The sequence below is a fragment of the Meriones unguiculatus genome, chromosome 11 (assembly GCF_030254825.1).
Source record: "Meriones unguiculatus strain TT.TT164.6M chromosome 11, Bangor_MerUng_6.1, whole genome shotgun sequence".
Lineage (NCBI taxonomy): Eukaryota > Metazoa > Chordata > Mammalia > Rodentia > Muridae > Meriones > Meriones unguiculatus.
In genome coordinates, this window is record NC_083359.1 from 77539544 (window position 1) to 77553543 (window position 14000).

At 43.6% G+C, this 14000-nt stretch overlaps 1 pseudogene; it reads right to left on the bottom strand.

The window, feature by feature from the left end:
- Positions 1 to 281: 281 nt before the first annotated feature.
- Positions 282 to 706, bottom strand: LOC110563171 (large ribosomal subunit protein uL24-like; annotated as a pseudogene).
- Positions 707 to 14000: the final 13294 nt, after the last annotated feature.

Here is a 14000-nt window from a genome sequence, read left to right on the forward strand (position 1 = left end):
CCTTTGAATACGTATATGGTAGTGAATTGCTAACTTCTATGGCCATTCTATTCTTAACTTTTGAGGAATCTCAATACTATTTTTATGACAATAGTAACTTATACCCCAACAATCGTATTTTTGCTGCATCTTCACTAGCACTGAGTATTGCTCTTTTTGGAGTTAGTTTATAACTCTGGGTTTGATTTGTATGTCCCGGATGGTTACTGACTGATGCTGATGATTTGATTTGATTTTTAAACTGAAACAGTCTTTAGCGAAAGCTGTTTACGAGGCTTCTACTACTGCATCTTCTCAGTGGTTTTTTCCTCGGCTTTGTCCTTCTCCTCTCCTACTTGTCGGGACTTGGCTTTCCTTTCCAGGACCTTCCTGAGGTCTTTGTCCAGCTTTAGCCTGGTGATAGCCACCTGGCCGGAGTGGATGTCCACGTGGATGGTTGTGCCGATGGCCTTTTCCCACTGCACTCAGTGCAGATGGCACACTTCTTCCTGTACACCTGAATCACTTTCCCAGTCTGCTGGCCTTTGCTGTGTCCTCCGGCAACCTGGACTCCCTCATCCTTTCGAATGGGCACGGAGGAAACATTCTGTCTCAGCTCTCTAGAAAGAGGGGAAGACACGCTCCTCCTCTGGATGTGAGACGCTGCGCTGAAATGCCGCTTGTGGTTCTTGCTTCGGTCAGAGGTCAAGAAGGGATTGAACTTCATTTTGGTGGCTGTGATCCAGCAATGGCCAGAAAGGGAAAGAACTGATGCTGATGTTTTATCCATAAAGAAAATACTATGCTTTCTTTTGAGAATCGTCTATTCTATAGGATCCCACTGCACCTGCTGACCTTCCATGACAATTTCTTAGTCTCATTCATGTCTATTTGCCTTTATTCCCCTTGCTTTGGGAACCTTGCCCTGCCCCTTCCTTGCACATTTCAATAGCCACAAAAGCTTCTCCTGTGCTTGTTTCTAGAAGTTTCATGTTCCAGAGTTTACATTTAAGTCTTCTTATCTACTTTGAGGTTTTAGTAACTGATAAGCAGTAAGGGTCTAGTTTCATTTTTCTGAGTGTGGATCTAATTTCCCCAGCACTATCGAAAAGACTCTCTTTTCTCCAATGTGTGTTCTTTGCACCTGGTTGAAATTTGTTGGCCTCGATGTGGGCTTACCTCAGAACGAGGTCCCATTGGTGTGTTTTCTGTCTAGCCCATGCTGTTTTGCTCACCGAAGTGTTGTTCTTCCAGATCAAGTGGTGTGATACCTCCAGCTTTGTCAGGAGAGTTTTGCTACTTAGGTGCCCCTCCCCATGTGTTGTTTAAAAGAAGGAAAAGCCCAACAGTTCTATTTTACCAATAAAGACTAAGGAGCCAGATGCTGGGGTGAAAACCTGCCAGCTTAGAAAGTCCCCATCTGATCTTCCTTCTAAGCTTAGGCCTGGATGAAAAAAAAAAAAAAATCAAAAGGCTCACTAGCTCACACCCCAGGAGCAAAAGGCAAAACAAACAAACAAACAAAACAAAACAAAACAAAACAAAACCCAAGGCCAAAGGCTTGCTAGCTCAAAGCCCCAAAAGCCTGGGAGCTGAGGAGCTGAAACCTAAGCTAAAGCCAGAGCTTGAGCTAAAAGCCCTGCCTTCTTCTCCACACTGTGTTAAATACCCTTCAGCTTAAGTCCCCCCTACTCTTCCATCCCCGTCAGTTGGTTTCTTGCTAGGGTTAACTTGATTAAATCCTGTGCACAGAAAGCTCTCGGATTAAAGGTGTGTGCTAGGGCTGGGTGAACTACACTGTAATCACCTGTTTACAGAATTTTCTTGGATTAAAAGTGTGCGATAGGGCTAACCACACCAAAGAAACAGGGTTTTACAGTTCACAATTTGGGGGTTCACAATGGGATCAAATATACTGCAACACCCACGCGCACATCTGTATAAAAGCTAGGATTTTCTTTTTAGTTCTGAAAGAAAACCATCAGTGGTTCTGGTAAGGACTGGACTGAGTCTATCGGTCTCTCCATTTTTATGTGGGTTCTAGGCTGAAATCCAGGCTGGCAGGTGTGTACCTCCTGAGCCATCTCTGAAGATTTTTGATGGAGAGTCCTGGGGTGGGGGGGACCAAAGTTCCTCAAAAGGCCACACCAGTGTTGAAGATTTTGTCAGGCTGAATAAATGATTAGAACGTTTTGATTTGGGGGAGTTAGAATGTTGCAGATCTTGGGTTATTTTTAGTCTGTTTAGTGGTGATTGCCTGCCTCTGTGTCTTACCTCACATCCTTTTATCAGAGAAAGCTTTTGGTATGTATTCTTAATGGGCCACTAAGTCACCTCTACTCACTTGAGACCAAGAGCTGAGTTTTCCACACCTTGGTGTATAATGTTCTATGTGTGCTCTACATCAGTGTATTTGGAAATGCCTTGGTTCATGAGCGTTTTTGTTCTCTAACTGTACATGCTTCACAGAACACTTCCATGTTGAAACATGTTACTTGGAGAAACCTGAGTGTGTGGGCCAGGGCCATCAGCACACATATTTGGCTCAGAATGAACAATCTTTCTCTTTGAAGTGAGAGTCTGTTTCATGTTGACAGGTCTGGTGTCCATATACAGGTGTGGCGTCCTTGGGAGGATTCTGGCAAGCTCGTTCTGGTGTCCGACCTCTCTTTGATGTGGTCAACAGCCCACCAGCTTATTCCGAGCCAGTTTTTGGATCCTCTTTGGTTCCTTGGCACCGGCACAGTGTTTGTTTTCTGAGCATTTGTTTGCTAGCGTGTGCCCCTTCCCTTTGCCATTTCTCCAGCGCCTGTCTGTGTTCTGTTCCGTGTGTTCCTTAAGGCAATCTTGCCGCAGGTAGTTTAGAAATTCCAAATGCATGATCGCAGGGATACAAATATAAGAGGGACCTGCTCCCTCCAGCACTACAGGATGGAAGTGTCAGGGCGAACTCCCAAGGACGTGCACTGACCTCATACAAAAGAGCCCAAAACATATTCCTGGGTGGGAAGGAGCTGTGCCTCAGCCCAGAAGACACACATAAAGGCTGACCGCTCAGTGACAGCCCCCTCACACTCCTGTAAACATGAAGGACAAAGAAGCCCAAGGCATAGTGGGAAGGGCCGAGCTCAGGGGAGGCATGAGGTGGCTATTCCCATTAGCAGCACATAAACCCCAAACACGACCCCTCAGTCCTACAGAAAAGGCTGCGATTTTCAGAGGGTGGGGGGAAAGACATTAAATGGGATATAGAACCTCAGGAAACGAGGGATGTTTGGAGAGACTCCAGTTTGGTACTCCGGCGGGTTTTACCAGGTTGTTGTAATTTAACTTACGGTTGCTTTTTTAATGGGGACACGTTTGACATCCTCATGTCCTAGTTTCCTTCATGTTGCTGTGATAAAGTATCACAATGATGAGAATACTCAGTGGAGAAAGGCTTATTTTAGCTTATAGTTCCAGGTTCGGTTCCCAGCACTCATGTAAGGAAGTTGCAGGGACCCAAAGCCTCTGGTCTCCATGGGCACTATGTTCACAGGCACACACCCCCACACATAGACACGCACATCTTAGAACACACAGCAGGGCTGGAAGATGGCCCAGTGGTTAAAAGCCCTGGACATTCTTCTAGAGGATCTGGGTTCAATTCCCAGCATCCACGTGGCAGTTCACAACTCCAGCTCCAGGGGATCCTATGCCCTCTTCTGGCCTCCTCAGGCACCAGGGACACACAAGGAACACAAATATATATACAGGCAAAATACGCACACACATTAAAAAAAAATAATCACATGACAGCCATGATACACTTGCTTGTCTCTCAGCTGGCTTTCTTTATTGTTATATACTGCAAGTCCCAGTCAATGGAATAGTGCTACCTCTAGTCGAGGTGAACCGTCCAACCTCAGTTAACAATCAAGCAATACCACACAGGCTTGCCCACAGGACAGCCTGATCTAAATAATGCTCCATGAAGATGCACTTCCTAGGAAACTAACTAGCATAAGCTAGAAATCAGGTACTAACCTAGATGATAACTCCACAACTTACTTAATTTTATTAAAGATTTTTCATACAGTATATGTTTTTATTTTTTATTTGAAAATATTTTTTTGTACAGTGGCTGAGGGTTTTATGCTGTGAAGAGACAGAATGACCAAGGCAACTCTTATAAAGGAAACCTTTTAATTGAGGCTGGTTTATATATTCAGAGGTTTAGTCCATTTATCAGCCTGGTGAGAAAGCATGGCAGCGTTCAGGCAGACATGGTGCTGGAGAAATAGCTGAGAGGTTTGCATCTTGATCCAAAGGCAGCCGCAGGAGACTGTGTGTTACAGTGGCCATAGACTGAGCATATATAGACCTCAAAGCGTGCTTCCATTAGTGATACATTCCTCCAACAAGGCCATACCTATTCCAACAAAGCCATGCTTCCTAATAGCGCCAAGCATTCAAACACACGAGTCTCTGGGGGCCATACCTGTTCATACCACCCCATCCCACTCCCTGGCTCCCATAGGCTTGTAGCCATAACATAATGCAAAATGCTTTAGTCCAACTTCTTTTAGTATCAGAGTATCAGGTGGCTGTCCTGGAACCTGCTCAGTGAGGAGGCTGGCCTTGAGATTTCTTTTGCCAGCACAAGTAATCTAAATGTCTTCACTTAGCTTCAGGCAGACTCATTCAGACAGGGCAAAAAGCAGCCACATTCTTCACCAAAATACCACAAGAAGGATCTCTAGGCAACACACTAAAATTCTTCTCCTCTGAAGTCTCTTGAGCCATGCCCCACGGTTCAGCAACACTGTCTTCCATGATCCTATTACAGTAGCCCATTAAGCAGCACTTAAAGCAAGCCACTTCTTTCTTAATCCTAAGTCCCGAAATCCACATCCCTCCAAACAAAAGCATGACCAGGCCTATCACAGCAATAAACCCCTCTTGGTACCAGCTATGTCTTAGTTAGGGTTTTATTGCTGTGAAGGGAGGCCAGGACCAAGGCAACTCTTACCAAGAAAAACATGTAATTGGGGCTGGCTTAGTTTCAGATCTTAGTCCATTATCAACACTGCGGGAAGCATGGCGGCCAGCATGGCAGGCATGGTGCTGAAGGAGGAGGTAAGAGTTCTACATCTTGGTGGGAAGATAGCAAAAGGAGACTATGTGTCACACTCGGTGGAGATCGAACATATTTAAGACCTCAAAGCCTGCCTTTACAGTGACACACTTCCTCCAACAATCCTGCCACTCCTTACGGACCAAACATTCAAAAATGTGAGTCTGTGGGGGCCATATCTTTCATACAATATTCTGATCATGGTGTGCCCTTCCCTGTCTGCTTCCAGATCCTTTCCACTTACCTACCCACCCATCCAACTCCAGGCCTTCTTTTTTTCTCTCTTTAGAAAACAGGCAAATTAAAAAAAAAAAAGACCAAAGGAAAAGAAAAAGCATAAGAAGCAAACACACATACACACACACACACACACACACACACACACATACGCACACACACTCACACCATAAAAATACAAAATCAGAAATCATAATATACAAGCAAAAGACCACTAAGAATTTAAAAAAAGAAATGCCCAGACAAAACAATACGAGACAAAAACAACAAAAACCCCACAAAAATACCATTTAGTTCTTTTTGTGTTGACCTTGTACTTCTGGGCATGGTTTAAGTATGGTTTGCAAACCCAGTGAGACTCCATTGGTTGTTATTTGGAAACGGCTTCTTGGTTGGGTACGGGAGCTCCTGTGTACTTCCCCCTCTCAGCATTGAGACCCCATCTGGCTACCTCTGTGCAGGTCCTGTGCCCTCTGTCATAGTCTCTCTGAGTTCATATGTGCTTCAGTCCTGTCATGTCTAGAGGGCTCTGTTTCCTTGGTTTTATTCATCCCCTCTGGCTCTTACAATCTTTCTGCTTCCTCTTCTACGTAGCTGATTTCACTGGAATCTGTTATAATGGATTCCGATATGACAACTCTTTTCACCTCCAATTTTATCAACTTTTAAAAATTGTAGTTTAGCTAGGTCCTAGAATCTTTTCATAGGACCAACTCTTTGTTTCTATATATTGTTCCTTCAAACTTTAATTTCTGCTTTGATCATTATTATTTCCTGCTATCTGTTGCATTTGGGTTTGGTGGCTTCTTGTTTTTCTAGAGACCTGAGGTGTACCATTAGGTTATTTATTTGAGGGTTTTTTTCCCCCCAAATGTGTGTATTTACAGCCATAGTAGTTTCTCTTACTGTGGCCTTGGCAGTGTCCCAGCGTTTCTGCCCTCATTTCTACTTGATAAGTTTGCTCACTTGAATGTATTTCAGACTTCCTGAGAGTTTTGTTCATTAATGGTCTTTTTATGTACATCCATATATTTATTGTTGCTGTGACTTGTTCTTCATCCTCAGAACTGGTCTATTGCTTAGTCGTCTCTGCTGCTCTTGCTTTCTGATGTGGTTTTTATTTAATTCTTTCATTTCCAGAATTTCTGATTCTTTCAGGTTTATTGCATGGAATTTTTCTTCCATGTTTAATTTTTTCCTACAACTTGTTACTGAATTTGCTTCCATAGCTTTCTTGTCTAGGTCCTTGTTATAGGGATCTGCTCAAACATGGGTTTAAGTCAATAGAAAGTTTCTATTTAGCCAGCCAGCGACCACACTGGGTATTCATAGCACCCAGCCTTTCTCTGGATGAGCTTTTAAGCACAAAAACCATGACTGGGTTGATATAATTCAGTGAACAAAAAATAGTTAGCCAAAGTGGAACTAAAGAAGCCAGAATGCAAGGTTAGTACATTAAGAGACTTTCCCAGAACTATGGACTTTGATGCATTAGGCTTCATTTTAGCTTGGGCAGGCCATGGTGTATATGCTGAATTTTACAGCCTGAATGGTATCGTGAGCACCGAATGCAGTCAGTTGTGCTAAGGTCTGGTGGCCTGTTATAGTCCTAAGTTCATTTAGTAACTTTCTTGACTAGGTCTTGAACTAATTTCCCTGTTTAAGTTTTCTATTTGGTCACTGATCCTTTTAATAACTAGGACTCTGGAGTCTTTTTCTGGTATTTCCATGACAGCATCGTCTTTGTTTTCTGGCTCTGAGGAGCTGTCGAGTTTGTGGCAGTATCAGAGTGAAACGCTGTTTCATATTTTATGTGCCTTTGCTGTGTTTTGAAATTCTCTTATTCTCTTCCAGCTTGTAATCTTTTTTTCTACTCCCCGCCCCATTGTTTTTATTTTAGGTAAGCCCTCCTGGTGGGTTGTTGTCAGTATTTGGGTTTAGGTTCAGAGGGAAAGCCAACTGCAGCAACAAATATGTAGCTTGACAGCAGTTCCAGTGTTAGCTACAAGAATTGATACTTGTGATCTTCATTTAGTCCAACTATGGCTTTCTCCCAATGGAGAATCCAAGAATCTCATAGTTGTTCAGTCGACTGAATGTCTCAGCTGGTCTTCAGTATACATTAGGATCTCAAAGACGTAGGCTCCAATGCCAGCGAAGGAATGCCTCGGCGCCACGGTGTATGAGCTTGCCAGTGAGTGAGGGCAAGCAGGCAAAAGCTTCCTTCTTCCATGTCCTTTATATGGGCTGCCACAAGAAGGTATGTGTGGCCCAGAGTTACCCAGTTGAGAAAATAATCCCTCACAAGTGTGCTCAGTGGCTTGGGGTTTTAGTTAAATCCACATGTAGTCAAGCTAACAACCAGGAAGACTACCCCTCCCTCCCTCCCCTAAACTCCTCTCATATCCACCCTTACCTTCCTACCCTCCAATCCCACCTCATTGACTATACCTTGTATTGCCCAGCTACTCTTGGGAGTAGAAACTGCTGGGGAGCACAGTCAACCAACCAGGGCCACAGCATTTTAAAAAGCTGACGTGCCTCCCTCCCCAGCAGCAATTCAACGCCAAAGGCTCCTAAACATGATGGGCTTTCATGCCCACTGTCCTCTCCCCCACCCCAGGGGCTCTGCCAGGACTTTGGTTTCAACTTGTGCAAGCCTTGTGCTTGTTGTCACTGCTATGGGTTCACATGTGTAGCTGCTCTGCTGTACTGGGAAGGTGCAGTTTCCTTGAAGCTCTCATCCAGCTCTGCCTCTTAGAATCGTTCTGGAAGATCCCTGAGCCTTGTGGGAGGGGCAGAATCGATGCATCCCATTTAGAGCTGAGCACTCCACAGTCTTACTCCCTGCACGCTGACCAGCTGAGGCTCTCTGTGTTAACAGCTATCTGCTGCAAGAGGTTCTCTGCTGAGAGCTGAGGGATGCACCACTCTGTGGGTATGGCCCTATGTCGCTAGGAATTGTTTTAACACCATATCCACTGAACAGAAAATAAATTTAGGTTCTCCCCTAGGCCCTATGGCCTATCGCTACAGTATTTTGGCCTTGAATCGATTCTTTTTTGATGAATTGTTACCTTTATTAGTATATAGTAACCCTTTTAATCTCTTCTAATTTTGATTTTACCCTATCAGGTATCAGAGTAGTTAGGCCAGCTTGTTTTAGTCTTCCCCCTGCTTGATAGGTTGCCTTACAGCTCCATCTTAGACTGTGACTGTCCTTGCCAGTGAAGTATGTTTCTTGCAACAGAGGTTAAGTGAATACTGTTTTGTAATCAAGCCAGCTGGTCTGCATCTTTTTATTGGTAAGTTGAGTCCATTTACTTTTATTATTGGGGTTTTTAACTTTGTTATTCTTCTTGTTGGATCATTGTCTTTTCTTTCTTTATCTCCCATTAGTATGAACGGTCTTCTGGTTTACTGCACAGGGCGTGATGGATTTCTTCCTCCTTGTTCATCTAGTCCCCTCATGAATGTTGCTGTTCTGCTCCCATGGTTGCGCTTGTCACTCTTCTGTGTGTGGTGTTCCTTTAAGCATTTTCTGCAGTAGAGATGTGCTCATGAATTGTCTGTTTTTCTTTGTTTGGAAGTGTACTTATTTCTCTCTATATTTTTTAAAGATTTATTTATTAGCTGGAGAGATGACTCAGTGGTCACAAGCTCATATTGCCCTTCCAGAGGACCCAAGTTCATCTCCCAGCATCCACCTTTGGGTTTCCCACAACTACCTACAATTCCAGATCCTGGAGATCTGCCTCCCAGGGGATCTTAATTCATACGTACATAGCCATGTACGCACTTTAAAAATATCTCTTTTTAAAGATTCATTTACGTGTTTGTGTACATGGTCCACTTTTACTCAGGATGCCCATAGAGGCAGGAAGAGAGTGCTGGATCCCTGGAACTGGATATATAGGCAGCTGGGAGCTGCCACACGGGGCAAGAACAGAAAGCGCATATAAACACTGATCCATATTTCCAGCCCTTCTGTCAGTTTTAAGATAGCTTTGCTGGATCTCACAAGCTTGGTTGACAGTTATTGTAATTATTTTCCTTGAGGGATTGAAATATATTATTTCCTGGTTTCCAGGATTTTAGGTTTGGGATGAGATCAGATGCAATTCTGATGTGTCTGCATCTGTTTAGGTGCGTTGGCTTTTAGTAGTTTCCACCTTGAGCCAGGGAGAGGTGGTTCTGCTCACATCTGTTTGCAGTTCTAAATGCCTCTCACATTCAGGTGTGCATTTATTTCTGTGCATTTGGTAGATTTCTGCCAAAATTCTCTCTAAGCATATTGGTGTGCTTTTAGTTTTCACCTCAGGTCTTTCTTCTGCCCCACACATTTTTCAGGTTTGATTTCTTCGTCACATCCCAGGGCCTTGGATGGTTTCTCATTCTTTTTTTTTTTTTTTTTTTAAAGTGATGTTTGAATGTATTTCCTTACCCTTATCCATCCTTTGCTTTTTCTTTTTATTCTCGTCTTCTGTTTAGTTAGGACCATTGGTGATGTTTACACTGTGTTTTTAAGTTGACTGAGTTTTCTCTAATATTTCTATCTGTCATCAACCCTGCCCTGGGCTAATCTTAACTTCCTTGCTGAACTTTCTTGCACGCTCTTGACTTTTTATCCATCTTTGTATTTTCCCCACTTATTTTGCTGACATTGTTAACTATGTTGCTGACTTATTTTTTCCAGATCCTGGATTAAATTCATCTGCATGTTTTAAACCCTGAAGAGGTCACCGATTATCTTTACAAATAAACATTAAAAAAAAATCACCATCCATCTTACCGTTTCACTATCTTTGAGTTCAGTAGTTGAGTTACAATCTTTTGGAAGTCCTTTTATGCTCCTTTTTCATGCTTCCTGTATTTCCTTGTGTCAGTCTGTTGGTTTTGACACCTCTCCTAGTTTTATGTGGGTATTTTCTTACTGAGAAGCCAAATCTTCAGGGCTCAGCTCAGTACCAATCAGAAAGTATAAAACAAACTGCTGTTGAGGCTGAAGAGATGGCTCTGGTTAAGAGCACTGGCCGCTCTTCCAGAGGGCTCAGGTTCGATTCCCAGCACCCTCACAAAAGGCCACAACCACCTGTAATATTCCAGAGCATCCAACACCTACTTCTTGCCTCTGGGTTCTAGGCATCATATTGTGCACAAACATACATACACCCGTACACAGAAAGCAATATAGAAAACTGTAATAGCAACAACTTCAAACTGAACAAAATATAGAACTAGCTTAAATAGACATAGCCTGCTTGTAAGAAACGGATGATCCAGACTCTACCTAGCAGTGTATCAAAGCAGATGTTGAGACTCATAACCAAACCTTGGGCAGAGTGCAGGGAATCATATAAAAGAAGGAGGAGTTAGTAAGATCTTGAGAGGACAGGAGCTCCACAAGGACCAAATATATCTGGGCACAGGGGTCTTTTATGAGACTGATTCTCCAACCAAGGACCACACATGGATATAACCTAGAACCCCTGCTCGGATGGAGCCCATGGCGGCTCAGTATCCAAGTGGGTACCTAGTAAGGGGAACAGGGATTGTCACTGGCATGAACTCAGTGGCTGTCTCTTTGGCCTCCCCACTCCCAAGGGAGGAGTAGCCTTGCTAGGCCACAGAGGAGGACATTGCATGCAAGGCCTGATATGCTAAGGTCAGATGGAAGGGGGAGGAGGACCTCCCCTATCACTGGACTTAGGGGCAGGGAGGAGATGAGGGAATAAGGGAGGGGGCTACAGCTAGGATACAAAGTGAATAAACTATAATTAATATAAAAAATAAAAATTTAATTAAAAAACCCTTAAAAAAGGGACAGAGAATGTAAAAAAAAAAAAAGAAAAGAAAAAGGGATGATCCATCTATTGATGAGAATAAAAGTATTGAAGTCACTATTCTATTTTGACCTAACTGTACCTTTATAACTAATAGTGTTAGTTTTTATAAAATATCACTATATCTCTGTGAGGAAGCATTTCCTGTATTAATATGTAGTGACCTTTATTTCTCCTAATTTTATCTTGTAAGACACTTGCTTTGGCTTCTACTTGTTTGGTATACTGTTTTTCTGTCTTTCCCCTTTCAGTCCACATGAGTTCAAGAGGTTTCAGTTCACAGGAGTTCTCCTGTGTTCATAATAGCTTTACTAAAACTCACAGCTTGAAACCCATCCTTTTAAAAGGCAGGGTTGACTGAATTCTTAAAAATAGAATGTTTAGAGTTTGCAGATATCAGAGTAACCCAGTTTTTCATAGTCTCCTAAAGAAACACATTAGCTATCGCCTACCTCTTCCTTTCTGCCTCAAATCTACTCATTTCTGTGGTTCCTCCTATTCTGGAATAACTGGGATCATGGGAGGTGCAGCCTACTGTGCTGGCTTCTCACACGTGGCATAATGCTCTCCGAGGTTGACCTGTAGCACAGAATGCATGAGCCAGGACGTCATTCTTTTGATCATGGCATCACGTCAGGGCACATATAGCATGTTCTGATTGTCCTATCATGAGTTGTCCTTTTACGGAATTTCTCAAATCTTTGATTATGCTTTTTTCCTTTACTGCTGTCTGAATGCACCATTTCTTAATCTTGTCTCCAGTCTTGGTCTTTCAACTGATCTAGTCTTATCAGTGAAACTTGTATTCTATTTTCAGCATTTCTGTCTGGAGTGTTTTTGGTTTTGCAGTAGTGTGAAAAAAGTGTTGTTTGTTTTGTTTTTTTAAGTGGTCACAGGCCTCCCAGTTCAGCCTAACCCTGGACCACAGTGGCCTAGAAGAGGGCTCTGTACCCTCTCACCTGCATATTCTCACTGGCCTCTTCCCAGTCCTGACCTACTTACTGTTCCTGAGCAAACTCTGATACTTCCTCTTGCCTCAGGCATTTCCCTAACATGTTAATTTCATGTCCATTTAGTGTTTGGTTAATGGTTATTGGATTCTAGGTCAATATCAATAAGCGCAGTTTAGTTATTGTATATTGGGACATTTTTATTCTTCAATTTGTTTATTTTTTTTAATGCTCCACCTTTTAAAGAGTAGGATCTTAAGTTCCTACAGATGAATGGATAATAATTCTCTTAAAAAGTAAGTTTATGGAACAGAGGTTCAAAGAAGGTGGGGCCCAAAGGATTTATGGGCACTGCCTTCAACTCTGGCTACTTCTTGCTGAAAGTACATCAGGCCCTCCCTTCCCTTTATCCCATGTCAGGTAGTCGGCTGGTGGTCTCTGAGGCGGGGGATGGTATCTGTGTATCAAGAATGTTATTCACGTGAGTCTGGATGTCACATGGGCAGTCATCCAGATGCATTAACAGATGAACTAGAGAAGGGTCTGGCCACTTTTGAATAGGAGTTCGAGATCCCTCAGAATGTCCAGGAGCAGGTGTGATTTCCCCTAGAGCTGCTACTCTGAGAAGAGACAAAGAGAGAGCACATAGATGTCTGTGTGCCTCATATAGCTACTGAGGAGACCTTAGCATCCTAAGCAATTGGCAGGTCAGGCGGGGAGGATGCCAAATGGTTGGAAAGCTTCATCAGCTTACCTCAGGCACCACAGATTTACAGTTGTGTTTTAAAGAATGACTCTTCCTGGGTTCAGTAGAGAGATGGATTAAGACAGACTTCAGCTAAAAGGTCTTTTAGTAATGTGGGGGACACTGGCAGGAGCAGGGGAGAGGTGGGGGAATGCTGGTGTCTGTGGCACAGATCCAACAGCAACCACTTTTGTCAGGAAGTGTTTGAAGTGCTCTCGCTGAGCCCCACACACCTGGGTAGAGCCAGGGTACAGTAACCAGCAGATTTGCTGGAGGCACTTCTGGACCTCAAGTATTTGGTACGGAAACCCACAGCAGTTGCTGAAAAGGTTTCTGCAAACTACAGATCAGACACAGATGCCCCGCTGTGTGAAGTATGAAATATGAAATGATCTTAATCTCTTGAACAGGCCACCATGCCACCCATGCACTCTCAACCTTCCTGCTCTAACACAAAGCAGCGCATTTCTCTACCCATTTGCAGTGCTTGGGACAGGCAGCAGGGCCCTGTCACAGCAGGCACCTGTTCCGCACTCAGCTATAGCCCAGCCCAGTTTTCTGCTTCTGACTCTGGTCCGTGCTGTGTAAGCTTAAGTGTCAACACTGTCAGGGAAAGCTAGGCATCCACGAGGAAGGTGTGTGTCCTAGGGGGCAGGTGCCGTTCCATTGGCTGTCCTTTGCCTGTTCGTGTCAGAAAAGGCATACGCAAACTTACTGTTTTCATACACGTAACACCGTAAGAGAGCTTCCATTAGAGAGCACACTGTAGAAAGCGGGAGAAAAGCCTTGCCAAGGAGTAATCTGTTCCAGTAAGAAATGAGTAGAAGCCAGCCTTTGGCTTCCACTTATGGTTCACTGGGATGACAGATGAAGGAAAAGTTCCGGAATTTGCAAAACGCCTGGCAACAGTCTAGTGGAGGCAGAACTGCATTGCAGGATTGGAATGTGGAACGAAGGAAGATGACTGAATGGCTGCTCACAGATTAGCTCGCTTGTCTGTGGGATGGCATCAGAGGGGAATTTTAAAACCTGAACGATGCCTTACAGGGCCTTGACACATTGCCATAAACAAAAGACTAGTCTTGAAAGTGCTGCTCCCAGGAACTTGAGTGTGCCAACAGTAAAGAAAT